The sequence below is a fragment of the Pleurodeles waltl genome, chromosome 4_2, assembly GCF_031143425.1.
Source record: "Pleurodeles waltl isolate 20211129_DDA chromosome 4_2, aPleWal1.hap1.20221129, whole genome shotgun sequence".
Taxonomy (NCBI): Eukaryota; Metazoa; Chordata; class Amphibia; order Caudata; family Salamandridae; genus Pleurodeles; species Pleurodeles waltl.
Genome location: NC_090443.1, coordinates 58,963,803 through 58,991,578, shown reverse-complemented (window position 1 = coordinate 58,991,578; position 27,776 = coordinate 58,963,803).

Sequence of the window (27,776 nt, the reverse complement as noted above, 5' to 3'; positions counted from 1 at the left end):
GTCACTGACATCATGCGGTGACAGTCCTCGCATGGCTTGAAACCGGTCTTCGGGGACACCTTGACACACCAAAAACTCACCAAAAAAACTCTACAAAATGGTCGAACTCGGTCAAAAAGAGACCAGGGCAGCTCTCTCCTGATCGGCGCGTGGCGCGTAAAGAAAAGAACTGATGTTACTGCGCTGAGGTGGCATCTTTGTACTACTCCTATCATCATGGCGACTACTGTGCCAACAACTCCTGTGGAGTCGACTGATGCACCCTACTGAAGCGCAAAGGTATTGCTCGAAGAACAAAATCTCCGGATCCAGTCTGACGCCTGGGGGAAAATTCCAAGGTCAGAAATCTTCAAATAGAATTCTCTATCAGATAATCTAGTTACAGTAAACGAATAGACATTGTGTGGAACACCATAAGAATTTGAAAAAGCTTGTCTGTAACTTTTGGGGTGCAAAACAATAAGTAAAGGCTGTATACATTTTTTCTGCGAGACATTGAAAGATTAGTAGAAAAAGCAATAGTGCTTGCACCACTCAGCAGAGAGTTATCACTAGAAAATCCCGGTCTGTAGGTTTCTGGCACTCCTGTGTTTCGAAAACCGAGTGAACTAGCCACCAGGCTGATGATAATGCAGTCCAACAGATGTGCACTTTACAACTAACTTAAATAACTTTCAATACAAGTTTAGAATGTAATTGAAATATATGCACAGACAGTTAATTTAAACAGTACCAATAACTGATGATCTGATTGCATTGCAGGTCGAGTATGCAAAGGTTATCTATACTATACAAACCCCATTGCAAGTCAGGGACTTTCAGACAGACCAGCTAACTTAAACCTGGGAATCAAGTGTATGCTATCCAATTTGAAGATGTGACCGATAATTAGCCTGGAGAGTGAATGAATGAATGAATGTCTTTATTGCATCAATCAATCAATCAAATTTCTTAAGCACGCCACTCACCCGATAGGGTCTCAATGCGCTGTTGGTGGGGGGGGTTATTGCTCAAAGAGCATAAAAATGTATTCAAATATTAATTGCAATAATAAATACATTAAAATCTCGAGTATATCTACAAATATTCCATAAGAACTGCATTTCAGTTACACTTCCTAAGGACAAAAATAAACATAATCTAAATATTTTAAGCCTGATTTAGAGTATGGAGGATGGGGTTACTCTGTCACAAATGTGACGGATATCCTGCCCAACATATTACAATTCCATTTTATCCTATGACAATCGTAATAGGGCACACAGGATACCTGTCATCATTGTGACAGAGAAACCCATCCACCATGTTCTAAATTAGGCCCTTAGTTAATTTCCCAATAAATTGACAATCTGTTGAAGAAAAACAATAGGCAACAGCCTCTTTGATAGATCTACAATTAATTACATTAAATTCATTTTTAGGTATTTCATCATCATATCTAATAAACTAGGACAAACAAATTAAATGTTCAATTGACTCCTCTTTATAATTACATAGACAACAGGCTTTTGAGAGTAAACAATATTCCAAGACTCCTCTATTTTAGCTATTAGTATCAACAAAAAACGTAGGCCCTCATTACAACATTGGCGGTAAATGCCGCTTACCGCCGTGCAGAAGACCGCCAACACACCGCTACGGCCGCAGAAATCCGCTACAGCTATTACGACCCACAGCCCGGAATCCGCCAAAATCTAGACACCCACACAATCCCGCCACACCAAAGGTCAGTGATAAACTGGCGATAACAAAACCTCCATTGTCACGCCAACAGGAATACGCCCACACTATCACGACCCACGAATCCACATGGCGGTCTTTCAACCGCGGTATTCCATTGGCGGTACACACCACCGCGCTCAAAATACACACACATTTACACAACACAACCATATTGGACAAATCGAAATACACACACCTGATACACATACACACACCACACCCACACACTCAATACAAATAAAAACACACACCCACATCACCCACAAACCCTTACGACAAAAATTGAGAACAAAGCACACAGAGAGACACCACCATCAACAAACTAGCATCCACAGGCACACAACACCATCACTCACACAACATCCACGCACCTCACACTACACACACAAACACATCCCCTCACACATCACAACACACACCACCTCACACCTCACACATCACCCACACCACACCATGGCACCGCAAAGACATCCCAGGTTCTCTGAGGAGGACCTCAGGGTCATGGTGGAGGAAATCGTCAGGGTAGAGCCACAGCTATTCGGATCACAGGTGCGGCACACCTCCATTGCGAGGAAGATGGAGCTATGGCACAGAATCGTAGACAGGGTCAACGCAGTAGGACAGCACCCAAGGACACAGGATGACATCAGGAAGAGGTGGAATGACCTACGGGAGAAGGTGCGTTCCGTGGTCTCATGACACCAGATTGCAGTTCAGAGGACTGGTGGCGGACCCCCACCTCCTACCCCACAACTAACAACATGGGAGGAGCAGGTCTTGGCTATACTGCATCCTGAGGGCCTCGCAGGAGTAGCAGGAGGAATGGACTCTGGTAAGTCAAATCTTAACTATTACATCCCCGACCCTACCTGCCTGCTATCGCATATCCCCCCCCTCACCCTCACCCCCATCACTCCAACACCTCACATATGTCCCACTATCGCAAACCACCCATCCCAACACCAAGCACTGCATGCAGCACCAAAGCATGGACACCCATCACCAAAGCATGTCCACTACAGATACCCACACAGATCCCCAAACCAAATATCACACAAGGTCCTAGACAAGAATGTAAGCACTGGGGTACAGGGTCAGCCACCCATTGCACACAATGGCACACACAGATGCAATAATCGGGCCTTTAGACCCCTGCAGGTCCCCTACCCAACGTCACCGGACAGGAGGTTCCAGACATGTCCACCCCCACCCCCACAGAAGAGGCCCACAGTGATGACAGCTGCTCTGTCCAACTGGATCTAGATGACCAGCCCGACCCATCTGGAACCTCGGGACAGTCGGTTCCCCACACACTGGCACATGCCAGCACAGAGTCTCCCCCATCAGGAAACACCAGCACAGCACCCACCCAGTGGGCCCATACCTCTGTCCCCAGGACACGTCAAGCAGCAGTGTGTCCACCACTACAGGGAACCCAGGCAAACCCACAAACCCAAGAACATCAGGGACCTGGGGTAAGTGGCAGTGGGCACACGGTTCAGGGGACAGAGGAACAGGAAAACAGGGGAACTGGGAGGACTGCTGTGCGACAGAGGGAGGACAGGCTCAGGGAACCCACTCTCCACGAGGCCCTCTCCAACATCATGGGAGCGTGCCATCATTCCCAGGAGACGATGGCAACCGTACTGGACAAGTTTCAGGAGACCCAGCGGCTGCAGGAGGAACAGTATTTGGGGATCAGGGAGGAACTCAAGTCCATCAACACCACCCTGGCCACCATTGTAGGGGTGCTGAAGGACCTTGTGAACACCAGGAGGGACACTGCGACACAACAAGGGGCCCCTGACATTAGCCTCGATGATGAACTGTCCCCCACCTCCGCCAGCGCTAATGGACAGGAGGCACCGCCACAGGACCATGACACCAGCACCCCACCCCCTGCAGATGGAGAACCACCTCACAAACGGTCCCTGAGATCCAGGACTAAGACAGAGAACAATGCCAAGACCCCGCCAAGAAATGAGACCACCTGAATGTCATCCTTCTGTCCCACTTTTTCACCCTGTCCATCCTTAAACTGCCCTAGCTCCACTTCCTATGCACCTTTTGACAATGTACCTGTGAGACAAATAACTGGACTCTGCCATGGACATTCCTCCACCATCACCCCTGACCATTTTCCAAACCCCTCCACTAATTTCCACTTAAATAAACACCCTTGAATCACAAAACAATCTGGAGTCAGTCTGTGCATTCACAAATGTGTATTTGATATAACTAAGGAAAATAGCAATGTCCATTGTATTGTCAACATACCTATGTCACACAGCTCTAGTCCATGAGGTAACATAGCAGAGGTCACACAGTGTGACCCACACCTGTGAAATGCAAAGGCAAAGTGACAGGTCAGGGTCCATACACTGGGGGAAGTGAGAGACATATGATAGGTCTAACAATTGTATCAGATGTAGGAGGCAGTGATGTCTTCTTACCTGTGCATCACTGGAAGTATTGCTGGATCACGTTGTTTCTGTTGTTGATATCCTCTTCTTCTGCTTCCTCTTCTTCACTGTCCACAGGCTCCACAGCTGCCACAAGACCTCCTTCTGGACAATTCTCCTGCAGAAAAGGCACCTGTCGTCGTAAAGCCAGGTTGTGCAGCATACAGCAGACCACGATGATCTGGCACACCTTCTTTGGTGAGTAGTAGAGAGAACCACCTGCCATATGGAGGCACCGGAACCTGGCCTTCAGGAGGCCGAAGGTCCTTTCGATCACTCTCCTAGTTCGCCCATGTGCCTCATTGTAGCGTTCCTCTGCCCTTGTCCTGGGATTTCCCACTAGGGTCAGTAGCCATGACAGGTTGGGGTACCCAGAGTCACCTGCAACTGTCGAGGGACAACTGTTAGACACACACTAACCCTTAGGGACAACCCCAGACCCAGACAACTATTCACAGGGTATAGGGTCCTTTTCCTCACCTATTAGCCACACACGGTGCCTCTGGAGTTGCCCCATCACATAAGGGATGCTGCTATTCCTCAAAATGTAAGCATCATGCACTGAGCCTGGAAACTTGGCGTTCACATGGGAGATGTACTGGTCAGCCAAACACACCATCTGCACATTCATTGAATGGTAGCTCTTCCTGTTTCTGTACACCTGTTCACTCCTGCGGGGGGGTACCAAGGCCACATGTGTCCCATCAATGGCACCTATGATGTTGGGGATATGTCCCAGGGCATAGAAGTCACCTTTCACCGTGGGCAAATCCTCCACCTGAGGGAAAACGATGTAGCTGTGCATGTGTTTCAGCAGGGTAAGACAACACTCTGGACAACACGTTTGAGAACATAGTCTGGGACATCCCTGATGCAATGGCCACTGTTGTTTGAAAAGACCCACTTGCCAGGAAATGGAGTACTGACAGGACCTGCACTAGACAGGGGATTCCTGTGGGATTGCGGATACCTGAAATCAGGTCTGGCTCCAACTGGGTACACAGTTCCTGGATTGTGGCATGATCAAGTCTGTATGTGATAATGATGTGTCTGTCTTCCATTGTCGTCAGGTCCACCAGCGGTCTGTACACTGGAGGATGCCGCCATCTCCTCACCTGCCCCAGCGGACGTGCCCTATGGACGAGAACAGCGAGCACAGAGTCAGCCAACACTGAGGTAGTAAAAAAAAATGTATTGCACACATTTGTCAATCTGCTATGTGCCTATCACTGTGTGTATGCAAGCCTAGATATGTGTGACGCATTTAAAAATAATGCCATTTGGCCACCTGAAATGGCGGCTGCCTGGCCTGTAATGTGGGACAAGGGGATATAAGGTTACTGTGCTGGCGTTGTACACCGTCGCGGTAGACGGTCGAAGACCGCAGCGCAATCCTGCATTGGTTAACATTGGGCCCTATGGGTCCAAGGAGCCAATGAGGATGTACGCCGGCGGTGATGGTAGGCACCGCCACGGACGTGACCGCCATTTTCTCTCTGTTCACTCACTTGATACCTGACCTTCGACAGGAGAGGACTTACACTGCAAGTGCTGCTGTGACTTGTGTCTGGAAGCAACAATGGCTCATGTGTCTGGGGAAAGGGCCCCTGCCTTCACTTCGGAGGAGTTGGAGAAGTTAGTGGATGGGGTCCTCCCCCAGTACACCCTAATCTACGGTCCTCCAGACAAACAGGTGAGTACACTGTGAGCATGCTGTATGGGCAATGCCTGTTTGGAGTGGTGTGGATGGAAGATACAGGGGGACTGAGGCCTGCATGAGCGGACGGTGAGTGTATGTGCGTCAGGGCAAGGGTGGGAATGTGGGCCAATTACTGTGATGGTTCGGACGGTTAAAGATCATCCTTTTCCCCTGAACTGTTCCTCTAGGTCAGCACCCACCAGAGGAAGGATATTTAGCGTGCCATCGCCAAGCACGTCTGGACCCTGGTGGTCCACCACAGATGGAGCACCCACTGCCGGAAAAGATGGGAGGACATTCGCCGCTGGAGCAAGAAGACGGCGGAGGACCAGCTGGGGATGGCCTCAATACGTGGGAGGGGTGCCCATGGCACCATGTCCCCCATGATGTTCCGGATCCTGGTGGTGGCGTATCTGGAGTTGGATGGGCGCTTGAGGGCATCAAAGCAGCCACAAGGGGGTGAGTACAGTCACATCCATCTGACTCTGCTCGCATTAGGAGGTGTCTGGGTGGGGTAGGTGGGCAGTGGGTTACCCTAGGTCAGGGCGAGCTTTGTAGGCAAGGACCCTATGTGAGGCAGGCTATGTGGCACCCCAACCCCACCAGTGGTAAGAGCCATCTACACCTAGTCGGGCTCTTGTGAATTCCATGTGTGCAGCAATCGGGCATAGGCCTTGTACCCTATGTCCCTGTGATTAATTAGGGAACTCTGAGTGCATAGCATAGTGCAGAGGGCTGCCGTGTCTGTAGTGTCTGCCAACGGTAGCAGTTTTGCATGCACTGAACATGTCTTTCTTATTTCTTATCCCCCCTTTTTGTGATCTCCATGTTGTTGTGTGCATTATCATCATCAAGCGGAGGAGCAGTGCCATCGGAGCAGGAGGGAGCTGCATCCCACATGGCCCTGGAGGGCGAGACAACGGAGTCTGAAGTCACCAGTGGGACGGAGGGCGAGGGGAGCTCCACGGCGGGGACAGGAGCAGAGACCAGCGACACCGACTCCTCCTCTGATGGGAGCTCCATTTGAGGTGGCGGGCCCCTCTCTGCCCACTGCATCTACAGGTACAGCCGCCACCCCCCCTACCAGCACCGCCCTCCCAGCAGCCCCTCAGCGTGTGTCCCGTGGCCACTCACCCAGAAAGGTGGGCATCTCCTTCGCCCCAGGCGCCTCAGGCCCTGCTCCAGTCAGCCCTGCTGCCCTCAGTGAGGAGGCTATTGACCTCCGGAGAACCCTCACTGTTGGGCAGTCTACCATTCTGAATGCCATCCAGGGTGTAGAGAGGCATTTGCAACAAACAAATGCATACCTGGGGGGCATTCATTGTGGCCAGGCAGCCCAACAGCGAGCATTTAAGGCTCTGGCCTCAGCATTGATGGCAGCCATTGTCCCTGTGTCCAGCCTCCCCCCTCCAACTTCCTCCACCCAGACCCAATCCCCTGTACCTCAGGCTATCCCAAGCACACCATCAGACCAGCATGCACACACCTCAACACACAAGGGTGGCTCAGGCAAACACAAGCACCACACATTCCACAGGCACTCACACAAGTACCATACCCATGCAGACATACCTACATCTACTGCCTCCACTGTGTCCCCCTCCACCACGTCTCCCTCCTCCCTTCCTGTCTCCACTCACACCTGCATACACTACATCTTCAGCCACTACCTCCATCACCAGCACGCCCATCACCACACACTTCTCACGTGCACTCACCACCCCACTACCATTCACACATCCCCTGTGTCCTCTCCCAGTGTGTCTGTGAGCCCTCCTCCCAAAGTACACAAATGCAGTCACACATCCACCCAATAGCCATCCACCTCACAACAGCCACCAGCCCATGCACCTTCAACCTAAGTCAGCAAACGTACACCTCCTACATCCACTACCTCTTCCTCCACTCCCAAACTCCCTCCATCTACCCGTCCCAGTGTGTCTAAAAAACTTTTCCTATCAAATTTTGACCTCTTCCCTCACCTCCCCCCACGTCCGTCCCTTAGGGCCTGTCTTTCAGGTCCTAACCCAGCACCTTAGCCACTATATCACCGAGCACAGTGGTGCCAGCAATAGCGGGATTTTGGAGTGCGCCAAGCAACAGGGCTGCAGTGTCCCAAGGAGCGAGGGCAAGGACAATCCCCCACCTCCAAAACAGAAAAAGTTGCCCACATCCCGGAGGGAAAAGGCAAAAACACCTGCCACCAAGGGCTCAGGCAAAACAAAAGTGGAAAGTGGGAAGACAGCTGCGCCACCATCCAAGGTGGGGAAGGGCCAAAAAATCAAAGGCAGGTCCACGTCCACGCCAACCTGCATGGCGATCAAGACCCCCACCGGCACCGCCACCTGCACCGCTGCCAGCACCGCAGACACTGAGCCCTTCACCAGCACTGCAGACACTGAGCCCTTCACCAGCACTGCAGTCAGTGAGCCCGCCACCAGCACCGCCGCTACTGACACCGCTGCCAGCGCCGCAGTCAGTGAGCCTGCCACCAGCACTGCAGTCAGTGAGCCTGCCACCAGCACCGCTGCCACAAAGACCGCCGCCAGCACCGATGCCACAGAGCCCGCCGCCAGCACTGATGCCACAGAGCCCACTGCCAGCACCGATGCCACAGAGCCGGCCGCCTGCACCGATGCCACAGAGCCCGCAGCCAGCAGCGATGCCACAGAGTCGGCGGCAAGCACCGCCACTACTGACACTGCCCCCAGCACCGCCGCTACTGACACCGCCGCCAGCACCGCCAGCAGCCCCGCGACATCCTGAGCCAGTGGCACTACCGCAGACATGGCTGCCATCCCCAGTGGTCAGTTGTACGAGGCTGGTGGTCAGTTCCAGGAGCCTGGCCAGCTTGCATGTTGCACCACCGTCAGTGGAGTGTCACATCCACTACCTCAGTCCTTGGCAGGAGGAAGAACTCTGGGCACAAAGCCCCCTCCAGAAGCAGTGGAGTATCACATCCACTACCTCAGTCCTTGGCAGAATGAAGCACTCTGGGCACAAAGCCCCCTCCAGAACCAGTGGAGAAAGGCATCCACTTGAGAGACTGTGGCTTTGCACTCCCCAGGATAAAGCAGTGGGCAACCCACCCACTGAAAAGACTTTAGAGACTTGGCTTTGCACTCCCCAAGATAAAGCAATGGGCAACCCACCCACTGAAAAGACCTGATTGCGGCTTTGCACTCCCCAGGATAAAGCAGTGGCCAAACCACCCACTGGAGAGACTTGAGAGACTGTGGCTTTGCACTCCCCAGGAAAAAGCAGTGGGCAACCCACCCATTGAAAAGACTTGAGAGACTGTGGCTTTGCACTCCCCAGGATAAAGCAGTGGGCAACCCACCCACTGGAGAGACTTGAGAAACTGTGGCTTTGCACTCCCCAGGATAAATCAGTGGGCAACCCACCCACTGAAAAGACTTGCGAGACTGTGGCTTTGCACTCCCCAGGATACATCAATGGGCATGGAGCCCCCTCGTGGAGCTGGTGTTGTGCACTCATCCGGCTGAGGTGCCCCCCTTTCCTTTCCCCCTGAGGTGCTTGTTTCATTTCGATCTGATGCCCCAGCAGTGTTCTCTCCGTTTGCAGTCTGGTATCAAGTGTGGGCCTCGCCCATGCATTTTGGGCCCAGTGGTCCACGGACTTTGAATGGTGCACTATCCGGACTTGTATAGTTGGTGTATATAATTGTTTATACTGTATTTAAAGTTTTGAGTAATGTATTTTTATTGATTACAATCGTTACAATCATTTCCTTTTGTCATTGCGTTCTTCCAGGAGGGGTTGGAGGGTGTAAATCTATTGTTGCAGCATGTATTGGTGTGTGTGTTGTTGTGGGTGAGGATTGGGGTGGGGGTGTTGCATGTGTGTGTCACTCTCTTTTCCCTCCCCCCTCCCCTGTGTTGTAGGTGCAGTACTCACAGTGGTCGTCGCGGCCGTCATTCGTGCTCCTAGTAGAGGAGCAGGAAAACTAAAGCAGGGAGGATTTGGAGTTCTGGCTCCATGGCATCCTGGTTCCTCGTGGGTTGTGTAGAGGTGAGTGTTTCCCCTTCCAAGTCCTATTTCTGCTGTGTTTTTGTTCGTGTTGAATCCGCCCCGGAAAAGGTGGCGGATTGGCCTCTCATAATAGTTTGGGTGGTACATCGTCTTCCGCCTGTCTGTTGGTGGTGACCACCATGCTGTTTGTTTGTACCGCCGTGGCTGGCGGAGGGTTAAAATGGCTGTCTATGTTGGCGGTTTCCTCCATCGTCGTGATTCCCTTTTTTTTTACCGCCGGCCTGCTGGCGGTCTTACCACCGCTTTAACACCGACCACCAGAGTTGTAATGAGGGCCTAAATCGTGTGTATTTTAGTTTTCACCTTGAATTCAAATTAGAGTCTAAATATTCTTGTTTTACCCTAGAGTTAGAATCCATTGTACAATGAGCATGAATATATTTCTGTAGTGTTACTAACTCGGTGGCTCTTGCGTTCCTCCAGAGAGTATGTCCGATTAACCTCTTTCAAGCTGAACAGGGCCATGATATAAATCTCAAATAGTGGTAAAAAAACATTTGACTATGACTTTCTTTACAGATGCCAAATTCAGCCCAAGAGACAAGTCTTGATGGTTGGTTACCTCATTGTAAATCAAAAATCTAATTGAATCTTTGTTTTCTATCACACAATCATAACAGTAATTCCATATTGCTGATGAACAATGTACAGATAATGAAGTCAAAGATAGTTCCAGTCACATTTTACAATGAAGAATCGATGAACGAAGATTCAGTGGGGATCTGAACTCCTTTATTTAAACTTTATCCAGATTGTTAATGAACTTTTCAGGGAGTACTATTGCTTTGTACAGTAAGGCAGGCACTAGTTTTGTTTCCGACACCCTCAGGGATTGACAAACCGCGTATCCTCCATGAACTGTCATATTTTTTTTTTTTTACTTTAAGTTGGATAAATGGCTTGTCCACCTTAATCAGTTGTCCTCCTTGATACCCAAATAGTGATATGTTGGTACTCTCTCCAGAATTTCGCTGTCAATTTTTAATTTAACATGATTCTGGGCTTTGCCAAAGATCATAACCTTTGTTTTAATGGGATTGATTTTTAAGTCATTTTTTATATGAACTTTTTTGTAGATTCCTGATACCACTGAATGAAGTCCTAACAGAGTCAATGAAAATAGAATAAGATCACTCGCATATGCCAAATAACATATAGGTTTACCCCCCAACTTGGGTGCCAATCCCACAGGAGAATTAAAGAATTTTGCAATGTAGATCGAAAAAAGAAGCAGGGCTAACATACAACCCTGTTTTAGTCCATTGGCAGATGATAGTTTTGGTGGCAAGAGATTTTTTATTGATTTCAACTGTAGCCAAGTTTTGTCAGGCAGAGATACTACAACTGTAGAATGGTGGGACTAATCCCATAATTTGACAGTTTCTCTCAGAGTTTCTGTTGTTTATCTTTGTCAAATGCCAACGTATAATTAATATAGCATGCACATAAATTAAGGCTTCTTTTTAAGGTTTTGTTGACCAATAATTTTAGTACAATACTATTATGAACAGTCAAGCATCCTTGTTTAAATCCAGATTGCTCCGTACAAATTGAGTTAAGGTAAGATGCCCATTGTGATAAGGTATCACATAAGAATCTTGCAAAGAGTTTTCCTTCAGAATCCAACAAATCAATAAGACAATAATTACTTGGTTTCTGCTTTGAACCCTTTTTGTGCAGGGGGTGTATAATGGCCCCTCTCTATGAGGGCAGAAAATCTCACGATATCAAGACCTTCATAAAACAATCATAAAGTAACTCACTCCAAAGCAGATGGTCAGCTTTAGTCAAGTCAATAGATATCCTATTGGGGACCTCAGCTTTTGAGGGATGAGATTTTTATCCTCTTTAGAAATCCAATGTATTATGATAACTTGGTGGCTCAAAAATGATGATATTGTCAATCATCTATATTAAGCCCCAAATGTCTGTCTGCTAATGATCCGTGTTAATCTGTCAAATCACACAAGCTCCTATTAACCTTACTCTGTCCTCATAATATCTCAGAGTCCACCTCCTTACAAGTTTATTAATCGCATCCAGGATAGAATATTACTCAACAACAGAGTGTGATTCTGTACTTGTGTGTTGCTAACCTAACCCTGCATTTTCAAACTTGTTCCTTTTCATCTACAGACCACCCCACATGATTATCCAAAATGCACTCTTGAATTCTATTTCTAAGATACCAATTGCCCGCCTAAATCTTGGGTGAGCATGTTGGGTAAGATCAACACTTTGTTTGACAAGCCTCACCGGTGTTATAGTGCATTGCTTAAAACTAAGCTTGAAACTTTACCTTCCACCAACCAATCACTGGCCCAGTCACTCTCCTAGATATATATGACATTACAGTATCTAAAGGACTGACCTTGGTTATGGAATCAACCCCATCACCAGTACTGATCACCAAGTCATCAATTTCAACCTCAACGTCCCATCACACCCTCCTTTTGACTAGACTCCTACATAAATGTGTTCAACTGATATTACCTCCTTTTGGTTCATGGCACTCAGAGACTTTTGACAAAATGGTTCCTCTTATAGCTTTTTGGACCTAGCAAAACCATTGAAAGGCTTGCTGAGTGACTCAAACCAAATATAAAGTTGTAAAACCATACTAAGAACACATGAAGTAAAGTAGGAATACACATTATCAGAGCTTGAATAAATAGCTACAATAACAAAACAGAATCTGTAAAACAAATAAGAAAAAAGCTAAGAGATCTCATTACTCACAACACATTTTGGTAAGATAATGCAACAACAAATAACTCTTCAAAATCAGGCAATGAACATGGGCATGCTCATTGAATTCAACCTCTCACTCCAAACCCAAGCTAACAAAGAGACCAAATGTGTCTTCTTCACTATGAGAATCATATACCAGATCTTCTCTCGTCTAGGATTCTCCTATAGTGTCCAGGCTTCAAGAGCTCTGTTTCTGGATCAATGTTATTAATGAGCTGTAGCATGAGCTCCCAAAATACCTAATCAGCAAATGATGATATTGTAAATCATCTACATTAAGCCCCAAATGTCTGTCTGCTAATGATCAAATGCAATGCTTCAGGCATCATGGATTTCCATCATTGCTGGGGAAAACAAAACCACAAAAATTCCAAGGAAATCTGGACATGTGGCGATTTGTTTTGCCTGTTTGTGTTGTATAATCTTGGTTAATGAAGATCACTTCACTTGTAATCAAAGAACAACCTGAGATTCGAATTTTTTTTTTAATCTTTCCACTCTGGTATTATTTATCTGAATGGTCTTTGTACCAGAACCGTGTATTTTGATGTGGTGAAGTTAATGTTCACCCCAATGTGTTCATGAGCTCTTTGTTCTTAGAGGTCATTTTTTTAAATCACACTGGCAGGGCACAAAAATAGGTAATTCATCATCACCCTAAAATAATATAGAAATTGGTCTACTCCATACCTTGGATGGGCATTTAAAAAGAAAAGGAAGAGTGTCAGTGTGCAAAACTGCATTAAAGCTTTAATGGAAGAGGAAAAGGCACTACTCTCCATTTTGGGCAGTCCTAACCGAGGCCTGGTTATCCATGTTAATCTGTCAAATCACACAAGCTCCTATTAACCTTACTCTGTCCTCATAATATCTCAGAGTCCGCCTTCTTACAAGTTTATTAATGACATCCAGGATCAAATATTACTCAACAACAGAGTGTGATTCTGTACTTGTGTGTTGCTCACCTAACCCTGCATTTTCCAACTTGCTCCTCTTCATCTACAGACCATCCCACATTATTATCCAAAATGCACTCTTGAATTCTATATCTAAGATCACAATTGTCCACCTAAATCTATGCATGTTGGGTAAGATCAACACTTTGTTTGACAAGCCTAACCGGTGTTATAGTGCATTGCTTAAAACTAAGCTTGAAACTTTACCTTCCACCAACTAATCACTGGCCCAGTCACTCTCCTAGATATACATGACATTACAGTATCTAAAGGACTGACCTTGGTTATTGAATCAACCCCATCACAAGTACTGATCACCAAGTCATCAATTTCAACCTCAACGTCCCATCACACCCTCCTTTTGATTAGACTCCTACATAAATGTGTTCAACTGATATTACCTCCTTTTGGTTCATGGCACTCAGAGACTTTTGACAAAATGGTTCCTCTTATAGCCTTATGGACCTAGTAAAACCATTGAAAGGCTTGCTGAGTGACTCAAACCAAATATAAAGTTGTAAAACCATACTAAGAACACTTGAAGTAAAGTAGGAATACACATTATCAGAGCTTGAATAAATAGCTACAATAACAAAACAGAATCTGTAAAACAAATAAGAAAAAAGCTAAGAGATCTCATTACTCACAACACATTTTGGTAAGATAATGCAACAACAAATAACTCTTCAAAATCAGGCAATGAACGGGGGCATGCTCATTGAATTCAACCTCTCACTCCAAACCCAAGCTAACAAAGAGACCAAATGTGTCTTCTTCTCTATGAGAATCATACACCAGATCTTCTCTCACCTAGGATTCTCCTATAGTGTCCAGGCTTCAAGAGCTCTGTTCCTGGATCATCATTACTAATGAGCTGTAGCATGAGCTCCCAAAATACCTAATCAGCAAACTACAACAAATCCAGAACAGCACAGATAGACGAGTACTAAACCTAATGTGATGCAACTATGGGGGTGATACCGACCCTGGAGGATGCACCGCCAACAGGCTGGCGGTGCATCAAGGGCAATTCTGACCGCGGCGGTAAAGCCGCGGTCAGAAAAGGGAAACCGGCGGTTTCCTGCCGGTTTTCCCCTGCCCCTGTGAATCCTCCACGGCGGCGCTGCAAGCAGTGCCGCCATGGGGATTCCGACCCCCTTCCCGCCAGCCTGGTTCTGGCGGTGAACCAGGCTGGCGGGAACGGGTGTCGTGGGGCCCCTGGGGCACTGGGGCACTGCAGGGGCCCCCTAACAGGGGCCCACATTGATTTTCAGTGTCTGCCTAGCAGACACTGAAAATCGCGACGGGTGCAACTGCACCCGTCGCACACCAGCAACTCCGCCGGCTCCATTCGGAGCAGGCTTCCTCGTTGCTGGTGCTTTCCCGCTGGGCGGGCGGGCGGCCTTTTGGCGGTCGCCCGCCTGCCCAGCGGGAAAGCCAGAATCACCGCCGCGGTCTTCTGGCGGTTCCCGCTTGGCCAATCTCGGAATCACCCCCTATATCCCTTCTCCACTCAAGGTCTGCACTGGCTTTCACTAAGCTCAATGAATCACCCACCAGGCATTTCAGAAGACTGGACCTATTTTTCTACAATCTAGGTTCAGGAGTCTATGCAAAAAGGTAAGTCTACACATGTAGATTTACTACAAATTAATGTATTCTTACAATTTTGAGTACCGTTGCTACTTTTGGCTATTCATCATCTATGAGTGCAAAGTTACTCAAACATGTAGACTTCCATGTCCCACCCCCCGACATTGTGGGTGGAGTCCGTAAAAATGTCAAATACCACTGTAAAGTTATTACTAATTACATGCTTAATGAGAACCCCCTCTATTGGAGTTGAGAGCTCAGTATGGTAAAGTTTAGGGAAGAGTTTAAAAGTATATTTACACTTTTTTTTTTTAATTCACAATATTTGTAGCTTAAATATTAATGTTAAATACTTTTTTATACTTTGAATGAGAATTAAATAATAAAATATTAGATCAATAATAACTTAATTTTTACTTTAAAATGTTATTATTTTGATTAAATTAACTTAAAAAGATACAATGGGCCTGATTACAACTTTGGAGGAGGTGTTAATCCATCCAAAATGTGACGGATATTCCACCAGTCATATTACGAGTTCCATAGGATATAATGGACTCGTAATACAGCTGGTGGTATATCCGTCACTTTACCGTCACTTTTGGGACGGATTAACACCTCCTCCTAAGTTGTAATCAGGCCCAATATTTCAGAAGTTTAAATTAAGAACTAAAATTCTCATCTAAAGAAAAAATATAATTTTTGTTATATATTACAAATTATTGAAAGTAATGTACAGAATGAATTAAAAATAATTTGATTATTTTAATATAAATAAATGTTACAAACATTTTTAACCCCTTCGCTGCCAGACCTTTTTCTCTCCTGTGCCGAGCCTTCTTTTGGCTATTTGGGGCAGTTCGTGCTTAGGCCCTCATAACATTTTGTTCACATAAGCTACATACATCAAATTTGCATCCTTTTTTTCCAACATCCTAGGGATTCTAGAGGTACCCAGACTCTGTTGGTTCCCCTGAAGGAGACCAAGAAATTAGCAAAAATACAGTGAAAATGTTGTTTTAAAAAACAAAATGGGAAAAAAGGGCTGCAGAAGGTGGCTCGTGGTGTTTTCCCCTGAAAATGGCATCAACAAAGGGTTTGCGGTGGCAAGATCACCATCTTCCCAGCTTTCAGGAACAGGCAGACTTGAATTTGAAAACCCTATTTTTCAATACAATTGTGACATTTTACTGGGACATACCCCATTTTTACTATTTTTTGTGCTTTCAGCCTCCTTCCAGTTAGTGACCAAAATGGGTGAGAAGCCAATGCTGGAGCTAAACATCTGAAAAGTAGACAACATTCTGAATTTAGGAAGGGGTCATTTGTGTGGATCCTACAAGTGTTTCCTACAGAAAATAACAGTTGAAACAAAAAACTATTGAAATTGAGGTGAAAAAAACAGCCATTTTTCTCCACGTTTTACTCTGTAACTTTTTCCTACGATGTCAGTTGTTGAAAGCAATATACCGTTACGTCAGCTGGACTCTTCTGGTTTCGGGGATGTATAGGGCTTGTAGGTTCATCAAGAACCCGAGGTACCCAGAGCCAATAAATGAGCTGCACTTTGCAATGGGTTTTGATTCTATATCGGGTATACAGCAATTCATTTGCTGAAATATAAAAAGTGAAAAATAGATATCAAGAAAACCTTTGTATTTCCAAAATGGCCACAAGATAAGGTGTTGAGATGCAGTGGTTATTTGCACATCTCTGAATTCCGGGGTGCCCATACTAGCATGTAAATTACAGGGCATTTCTCAAATAGACGTCTTTTTACACACTGTCCTACATTTGGAAGGGAAAAATGTAGAGAAAGACAAGGGGCAATAACACTTGTTTTGCTATTCTGTGTTCCCCCACGTCTCCCGATAAAAATGGTACCTCACTTGCGTGGATAGGCCTAGCAACCGCGAAAGGAAATGCCCCAAAACACAACGTGGACACATCAAATTTTTCCACAGAAAACAGAGGTGTTTTTTACAAACTGCCTACCTGTGGATTTTGGCCGGTAGCTCAGCCGGCATCAAGGGAAACCTAGCAAACCAGTGCATTTTTTAAAACTAGACACCTAGGGAAATCCAAGATGGGGTGACTTGGGGGGCTCTGACCAGGTTCTGTTACCCAGAATCCTTTGCAAACCTCAAAATGTAGCCAAAAAACACTTTTCCTCTCATTTCAGTTACAGAAAGTTCTGGAATCTGAGAGGAGCCACAAATCTCCTTCCACCCAGTGTTCCCCCAAGTCTACCGATAAAAATGGTACCTCACTTGTGGGGGTAGGCCTAGCTCCCGAAAAAGGAAATGCCCCAAAACACAACATGGACACATCACATTTTTCCACAGAAAACAGAGGTGTTTTTTACCTGTGTTTTTTACCTGTGGATTTTGGCCTCTAGCTCAGCCGGCACCTGGGGAAACCTAGCAAACCAGCACATTTTTGAAAACTAGACACCTAGGGGAATCCAAGATGGGGTGACTTGTGGGGCAATGACCAGGTTCTGTTACCCAGAATCCTTTGCAAACCTCAAAATTTGGCAAAAAAAACACTTTTTCCTCTCATTTCGGTGACAGAAAGTTCTGGAATCTGAGAGGAGCCACAAATTTCCTTCCACCCAGTGTTCCCCCAAGTCTACCGATAAAAATGGTACCTCACTTGTGGGGGTAGACCTAGCACCAGCGACAGGAAAAGCCCCAAAGCACAACGTGGACACATCACATTTTCGCAAAGAAAACAGAGCTGTTTTTTGCAAAGTGTCTAGCTATGGATTTTGGCCTCTAGCTCAGCCGGCACCTAGTGAAACCTAGCAAACCAGCGCATTTTTGAAAACTAGACACCAAGGGGAATCCAAGATGGAGTGACTTGTGGGGCTCTGACCAGGTTCTGGTACCCAGAATCCTTTGCAAACTTCAAAATTTGGCCTAAAAACCACCTTTTACTCTCATTTTGGTGACAGAAAGTTCTGGAATCTGAGAGGAGCAACAAATTTCCTTCCACCCAGCGTTCCCCCAAGTCTCCCGATAAAAATGGCACCTCACTTGTGGGGGGTGGGCCAGGTGCCTGCAACAGAAAAAGGCCAAAAACTTGTGGAGATTGAGGGGGAGAGCACAGCGAGTTGATAAGCACATATTTTTCTTTTATACATCTTTTAGGCTGACTCTTCTTTGGGGTCCCATACAAGTGAGGTATCATTTTACTTGGGGGACTGAGGGGATCGCTGGGTGGTAGGAAATGTGTGCCGCAGCGGTGATCCTACAAAGAAAAGTGAGGAAAATATGCATTTTTATGCAAATTTTGAGCTTTGCTGAGGAGTCTGGGTAAGAAAATGTTGGTGGATCCAGGCAAGCCACACATCCTTAGACTCCTTGGGGTGTCTATTTTTAAAACATGTCTGGGTTTGGTAGGTTTCCCTAGATGAAGGCCGCACCCGGGACCAAAACCATAGGTGCCTCCCCCCCAAACCCAGGTAGTTTTGCAATAGATAATTTTGGTGTGTCCAACTAAGTTGGTGGCATGCTTCATCATCGGGGTCCCACCTGAGGTACCTAGCGTGTCACAGGTGTGCTGCGACGCCTGATTGCAGCGGAGCAGGTTTTGTCATTTTTACCACACATACTGGTTGGATTTGGCACGAGGGTGAGTTATGGTTCAGTGGATCAAATTTTATTAACAAGAGATTTCACAAAAATGAAATGCACTGTTAATAACTGAAAGGGCAAAAAACGGAACCAATGACTCACAGCTCGTGAGCTGTAAAGCCACGGCAAGGCACCAACCGCTTTACAGTCCATTCACATACCTTTCATACATAACATGCACAAGACCATTCACGCCGGCAGCCACGGGCCCAGCACATTACAACACTTGCATCGACAGACAGTGCCACTCAAGGGCCCATCACTTACATACGCCCACATGCCTGATACAGCAATCACACCAGCTGATGGGAGTGTGTGGACTGGTGTTTGGCTGGCAGTGTGTTGCAGAAGCCAACAGCAAGTCAATATGTACACTATGTACACCGTCAGCCAAGTGCCACTCCACACACAATGGCATCACTTTTTATTTTTTACAAAGAAAGAAATCACTAACTAATTAGAAATAATTACAAAACTACAAACACTAAAGCTCTAACTAAGTACATGACAGAAATGCCAACCATGAAACTGAACACATGAAAATACAAAACAGGCAGTTTACACTCATGGTTGTTCCCAGTAATTTTCTGGGTGTGGTAATTCTTAAAACAACCATCCACACACAGCCCAGGCTTTGAAGGACAATCTGGGCAGTACATTCGAGTCTCCCTCCGGATACCTCTTCGAAAACACACTCTACATTTCTTAGCTGGAAAGTCTTTTTTGGGCGTGGGAGGAATGTGCTTAGCAAAGTGGTGATCTTTCAATCCAGCCACATCCTCCATCACTGCTTCTCTAGGAACTCTGGCCTGTTCCACCACAATAAGGCTCTCTATCACTGACTCCTGAACTTTCACAAATGTCATCTTTGACTCTGGAGACCTATCCTTAAACACAATAAAAGCATTAAAAGTTGTTAGGTGGAAGAAGTGAATTGCTAACTTCTTATACCAAACGTAAGACTAACGAATAGCAGTATGAGTTTCCAACCTTTGATCAACTCTATCTACACCTCCCATGTGCTTATTATAATCTAAAATGCACACAGGTTTGCGCGCTTCAGCAACCTGGCCCCAAACAGTCACGGGGGAAGTAATCTCATCATGGATGGTACTTAGCATGTAGACATCCCTCCTGTCTGAAAATTTCAAAGCTAGCAGCTCATCATTCCGCAAGGCACTGCACTGTCCCCTCTCAAGTTTTTTACAGAAAAGCTCTCTTGGATAGCCTTTCCGGTTACAACGAATTGTGCCACAAGCAACAGTCTCTACTCTAAACAATTCCTTGAACAACTGCACTCCAGTGTAGAAGTTATCTACATACAAATGGTGACCTTTGTTGAACAGTCGTCTACCAAGTTCCCACACAATTTTCTCAGCAACTCCAAAAGTGGGAGGACAACCAGAGGGGTCAATACTGGAATCCCTACCAGTGTAGACACGGAAATTATACACATATCCTGTACTACTTTCAGACAGCATATACAATTTAATTCCATATCGTGCCCTCTTACTAGGAATGTACTGCCTAAAAACCAAACGACCATTGAAGAGGACCAAAGACTCGTTCACAGCTATTTCTTTGCCTGGAACATAGACCTCCGAAAACCGATCTACAAAATGATCAAGGGCAGGCCTAATCTTAAAAAGAAAGTCAGAATCAGGGTGATCTTGTGGCAAGGCTAATACATTGTCAATAAAATGCAGCATCCTAAGAAAAACCAAATACTGTTTACGACTCATGGTTGCAGGAAATATAACTGTTGCCATCAAGGGACTAGTAGACCAATAAGAAGCCAGTGACGGCTTCCTTATCAACCCCATCGAAAGAATCAAACCCAAAAACCTTTTCATCTCTTCCAAATTTGTGGGAATCCACTGGGTAGCTCTAGAGTGTGGCCTAAGTCTAGCAGCGTTGTCCCTCAAATACTGCTCCGCATACAAATTACTCTGCTCAACAATCTCTTCCAAAAACACATCATCCACAAATAACTCAAAGAAATTGACAGGCAAAAAGTTCTCTGTATTGACTCTACACCCCGGGAGACCAGTAAAGGCAGGCAACTCTGGCTGCTCCATGTTTGGGGCAACCCAGAGTTCAGGTCCTCTAAACGGAAACCTTTCAGCCCCAGGTTGCTGAACTAATGGCACATCAGTGTCCTCCTCTAAAACAGGCCCTTCATCTGCACTGAGTGTGGCTTCCTCATCAGAAGATTCCTCTCCGACAGAAACTTCACTGCCAGAATCTCTCACTTCCTCCTCTGCCTCAGATGCAGAGTCCGTCTCATAATCATGATCAGACAATGACTCAAAAAGCATACCAACAACCTGCTGAGCGGTCATCCTGCGGCTAGCCATGACCTTTCCTACGAAAATTAACTGGACAAATGCACCACCAACAACCAGCACTGTGTAAGATAAGTAATAAAGTGTAGCTTTATTAGTAACAGTTATAAACTCAAAAACTATATCGCTCACTTGCCTGAAAAAGCTTGAATCACCAGCAACTACTCTGCACAGACACAGCAATCACCAATGATATACCACCAAAAAGAAAGAAAGAAAAGCAAATTAGAAATAAGAGAACACAAATATCATTGTGCACAAATCTAAGGACAATTTCACACAAACCTGCATTTAGTGCACTACCTACAAACATGTCATTCATGCATACTCCTTTGGAGTAAATTGTTTTTACTTACCTAAAACATGCAACTATGCAAACCGCAGGTCAAGCACCGCCAAAACCGCAAGAAGCCACAGCAAAGAAAGCAAAGCTTTGAACTAGAACAAAAAGGAGGAAAAAATGTTATCACAAATGCAAATACTTCGTCAGTTGACAAACAGCCCACCATCAAGCATTTAGAAATGCCTAAGTGGATTGTGCCATATGGGCAGATGGGCCTACTAAAAAATAGGCCTATTCTGCCCCAAGGAAGGCAGAAAATACCTTTACTAGTGTGTCCCCACGGGGAGCGACCCTTGCCTTCACACACACACTATCCCTGGTGCCTAGGTGGCTTCTGCCCCCTTGGGGACAATGGGCCTAAAAACAAAGAGGCCCATGTGCCCCCAAGGGGGGCAGAAATGGCCTTGGTACACGTGCCCCCAAAAGGAGGCAACCCTTGCCCAAGGGGCCACACCTATCCACTAACACACACTATCCCTGGTGTCTAAGTGGCTTCGGCCTCCCTTGGGGGCAGAAATGACCAACAGTTCAATGCCCCCCTTGGGGGGGCACCCCTTGCCCAAGGTGACACCCCCCCCCCACATAAATAAACATATACAAAAAAATCCCTGGCGTTCTAGTGGTTTCTGCTTCCCTTGGGGGAAGATCAGCCTAAAAATAATAGGCCGATCTGTCCCCAAGGTGGGCAGAAATGGCCTTTGTACACGTGCCCCCAAAGGGGGGGCAAACCTTGCCCAAGGGGCCACCCCCCCCCCACTAACACACACACACAAACGCTATCCCTGGTGTCTAAGTGGCTTCTGCCCCCCTTGGGGGCAGATTGGCCTAAAACCAATAGGCCCATCTGCCCCCAAGGGGGGGCAGAAATGGCCAACAGTTCAATTTCCCCCCTGGGGGGGCGCCTCTTGCTCAAGGGGACGCCCCCCCCCCACAAAAATAAACATATAAAAAATCCCTGGCGTTCTAGTGGTTTCTGCCCCCCTTGGGGGCAGATCAGCCTAAACATAATATGCCTATCTGCCCCCAGGGGGGCAGAAATGGCCAACAGTTCAATGCCCCACTTAGGGGGGCACCCCTTGCCCAATGGGGCGCCCCTCCCACATAAATAAACATTTTTACCAAAATCCCTGGTGTTCTAGTGGTTTCTGCCCCCCTTGGGGGCAGATCAGCCTAAAAATAATAGGCCGATCTGGGGGGTGGCAGAAATGGCCACACAAACTTGCCCCCCAAATGGGAGCGACCCTTGCCCAAGGGGCCGCTCCGCAACACAAAACATTGCCACAATAAATAAAAAAATAAAAATCCCTGGCGTCTACTGGTTTCTGCCCCCCTTGGGGACAGATCAGCCTAAAAATATTAGGCCGATCTGCCCCCATGGGGGGCAGAAATGGCCACACAAACATGCCCCCCAAATGGGAGCAACCCTTGCCCAAGGGGCCGCTCCCGAACACAAAACATTGCCATAATATTTTTTTTTTTTTAAATCCCTGGTGTCTTGTGGGCCTTCCTGCTGCCCGGTCGCAATGCGATCGGGCAACAGGGATGCTCAAAGAGACACCGGGGGAAAGGAAAACCCTTTCCTTTCCCCCGGTGCCTCTTTGTTTACAAGCCCCCACCCGCCGGAGGAGAAACTCACCTGTTTCTCCCTTGTCGAACTGGAAGCAAATCACTTCCAGTGAGACCGGCACTGTGTAATGATGTTAGCGCGCGAGGACGTAATGGTTACAGGAGCACTGTGACGCAGGACGTAACCATTACGTCCGCGGCACAGAAGCAGTTAATATTGAAATGTGATAAACATATTTTAATACAGAATACATGTTGAATTCATAAATTCTATAACATTAAACTAAATGTTTTTAGATTTTTAAATACTTTAGATAATTTAATTAATTTTATCACTACTTCCTAGATATTGGCCTTCATTACAACATTGGCGGTAGTGACCGCCTACCACCACGGCGACGGCCGCCAACATACCGCCGCCATGGCTACCAGCCGGCAACGCGTATTATGATAGCCGATGGTATTCTGCAAGAAATCTGGTGGAACACCGCCACTGATCATGGCGGCGGATGGTGGTAAGGCAGCGCTGCTGACAACAGCACCGCCATGCCAGCAAAACACCGCCAACCATATCATGAGCAATGATGCGGCCTGGCGGTGTTTTGCTGGCGGACGCTGCTGCTGACAGCAGTGCTGTGGACCGTCTCCATCCGGAGGACCCCCTGCAAGCGGGTAACTCGGGTTCCCCGACAGGAGAGGGGGGTGGGGGGTGTTGTGTGTATTTGGGGGGGTGTATGTTTTGGGATGCGTGCATGCAGGTGTGAGTCGCATTGGATGCATGCAAGAATGAGTGAATGTGAGTGTTGTGTGTTGTGGATGCATGTGTGTGACAAGCTATGTTGGTGTGTATTGTGGTGTGTGGGTATGTATGTGTGTATGCGTGGGTGGAGGTGAGTATGCGTGTGTGCATGTGTGTATATTGGGGCGCATGTGGGTGTGTAGATGTGCTGGGGCAGGAGCGGGTGGGGGAAGGTGGGGAGGACTCTGGGGAGGGGGTGTGGGGCAGGGGAGACCCCTATCAGTGCCAGGGAAGGGATTCCCTGGCACTGATAGTGCCTACCACCAGGGTTTTCTTGGCGCTACAGAAACCACGAAAACCATGGCGGTAGGCCGGGTCGTAATGCCGATGGTGGGAATGTGGCGGCCGCCAGGCTGGAGACCGAAGTCTCCAGCCCAGCGGCTGTTACCACCCTGGTGATCAGTGTTTTAAAATGGCAGTGTTCAATGGCAGTAACCGCCAGGGTCCAAATCCCATTTTTTTTACCGCCAGCCTGTTGGCGGTATTACCGCCGCTTTAACACCGACTGCCAGGGTTGTAATGAGGGCCATTATATTTTCCGTCCATACCACCATTACTTTCTAAGGGAGGGTATTGCAGTACCAGTGGTTGACCATGTGTGGTGTTGGCTCTGAACTGGAGTACATTTATGAGTGTTTTGGGTCATTTCTGCTGTATTCATTGTAAAAGGGTAGTTTGTGAAGCACAATTATCTTATTCTTAGGTTGGTGGGTGCATGTTTCTCCCTAAAACTCTCCCTTACTCCTCCCTTAACACCTGCCCTTTAGTACTAAGTATTCCCCACCCTCCACCCACTCCTCTCTGTACCTCCCACATTTACTACTAAATGTATACTTACGTTTCCAAAATCTCTGCATACAGGGCGGAGATCTCTGCACATTAAAAGTGAGAGAGGCAGAGGTATGGACCTTCGAACATAGGTATGTAAATAGAATTTTGCAGTATGTCCGTAATACTATTAAAGTACTATTAATGTAGTACAAAATGCAATTTGTGAATAGCCCCTCAGAGTCTACTGTCAAACATGAAACACCAGATTTAGAATGGCTGTACACGTGATCATCTCCCTTTTAAAAGAACACAATTATGTAATATATATTTCTCAATACAGACATCCAATCTCCAGAACATGCTCCCAAACAGAGTTAGGGCAGCCAGCAGTCCCCTGGAATGTAGAAGGGCAATAAAGACTTTGCTGTTTCCTAAAACACGGTTTCAGTTGGGCGCAGCCCATAAGAGTTTTTGGTTTGTATGTGCAAAGTTACCTCTCAAACGTTTTTGTTGAGTTGCAAAGTTACTAAATCAATACTGTGCTCTGGATTGAAACCTCACTCATGACAACAATATGTGATACTCCTAGCAACATGCTAGCCAATACATTTTCCATTTTCAGCTATTCATAACTAACTGGAGTAGCAACTCAATGGTCGACTTTGAAAGGGCTTTGAACTTCAAAAGAGGTTAGGATGTGGTGCATAAATAGCAATACAATATAATACAGTACAATACAATATTCATTGTTTAAACTGCCCAAAGTAGCTGTTTTACAGGATTATTGAATTCTCTATGGCAAGGGTGATTTTTAAAATCAGCTTAATAGAGCTGCCGAGGATCTCTTTGAACAGTTTTGAAGCGCTTAAGAAAGCGATAAGCAAGGTAGTATTTCCCTGTCATATTTTATGAAATATGCATAGTTAATAATATGAAATATGCATACTGAATAATTAGAGGTCCTACGTTTGCACTATTACCTTATCTTTACAGTACCAGCTGTTTTTCGTGGGTCCGGAACCACAGGCCATACTTTAATATTTTGAACGATTATTGTTAGACCATTGGCCAAAGTTTATTGATTCAATTTGTTTAAGGGTTCTTTGAAGGTTGAATGAAGTACAGTATTTCGGAATAGTGTCATTCACGTGGATCAGGGTTGTGTGGTGTTTTTTAACCAAATTTAAAGGGAAGTACCAAGACTCATCATTCCCTATGTCGAACTCCTACTATGTAAGGCGCTGCAATCAAATGGTGGATGTTGTATGTGATAAAAATTATAGAAACTCACTGAAACATACAAGGCTATAGTGGAGGTATGGTTAGCTATAGGAGCAACACATTAACTTGTATTTAAAAATAAAACATATGGTGTTTGCAAAAAGCCACATTTAAAGTTGTAGTTATGAATTTAAACAAAAACACTGACATAGGCCAGTTATGGTTAGTTCTGCAGTCAAAAACTTGCACATTAGCCTTGCAAACCATAACACACACCAAACACATTGCTTATGTACTTAAAATATTGACATCAATAAGCAGGTCGCCTGGATTTATGCATCAGAAGAGGACCAAATTGTGCAGCAAGATTGATATAAATGAAACGAAAGGCAAATTATGCAGCATAATACGGCACATTTTGAGATATTATTACTTCATAATTATGTCATTTTTACACATTGTAAAACTGTCTGGGAAAAGATTTCACTTTCTTAGTACCAATTCAAAACCCAATTACAGCAATAAGCAACTGAAATATAATCAGTCACCCTTTGCTTAAGGCCTTCTAGTGCGCAGGAACACGTGTCACCATGTTTTTAGTAACTTTAGATCTGTTTATGCTCCCAGCAAAATGTTGTTTGTTGTTAAAATCTACAGATTATGTGACAGATTATGGTTTATATGGCATATGCCCCAAATACATAAATATGTTTTAAAAAAACACAGCCACAGAATCACATATTTCCAGTGGTCCTGTCAATAAGTCACACTACCTACAAGCACAATATAATTTAAATAACAAACTATTCACAGTCATGTCTTTTCTAATGTTAAGGGTATGGTTATATGTAATCTCATCTATAAATTCATTGATTCCATTTGTAATTTTGTCTGCCACGTCGAGGAGGTGTTCATAGGCAGTGCACTTGGCGTGCATCAGCAGGCAAACTACATAAGCACATTGTCACATTGGTTACTGGTCTTTAGAAAGACTTTCTTTAATGTTTCATTAATTGATGAAATAAGGATGCTAATTTTTTAGGATGGTCGATTGGGTCTCTAACGTGGCTGACTGTCAAGTCTGCATTGTCAGGGTCGGAAGTTTCACAAATTACGTTGATTCGTTTAAAAACAGGATAGCTAGAGGGGTGCCATTTAGTGAGGGGGAGTTGTAAAAACGACAGCTAGTCCAGGGGTACACTTTTTTACATGTTCATGGATGGGAAATAGGCTGGGGTAATATTTAGGCGATTTTGTCTCAGTTAACATTTTTGGTCCACGTTTCTCTCGTAATCAGACATAGTTGTAAACCCATCAGCGTTTGTTTAAATATTTGACCTGGTACAATATTCCAATTTAATTATTCAATTTGTTGGGTGTTAATAAGAAATACAGCATCAGACAAAATATTGTTGAAACAATTACATTACTTATTGCTTATGTCCCCAAGTGATTTATCTGGATGTGAATTAATATTGGTGCATCACATCAGTTAAAACTGAGAGATCATATGGTACTGGGAAACTGAGAGATCATATGGTACTGGGAAACTGAGAGATCATATGATACTGGGAAACTGAGAGATCATATGGTACTGGGAAACTGAGAGATCATATGGTACTGGGAAACTGAGAGATCATATGATACTGGGAAACTGAGAGATCATATGGTAGTGGGAGACTTAAATTGACCGTATTGACTTTAAAAGCTGCCAGTGGTCACTGTAGTAAGTGCTCTCATTAAAATCTATTGATATGGTCCTCAGGACACAGAAGGTAATTTCACTGAGGTAGTAAAAAGTTAAATGACTCCTATTTACAAAATCACCAACTGCGGATATTTAAACACCAGTACAGC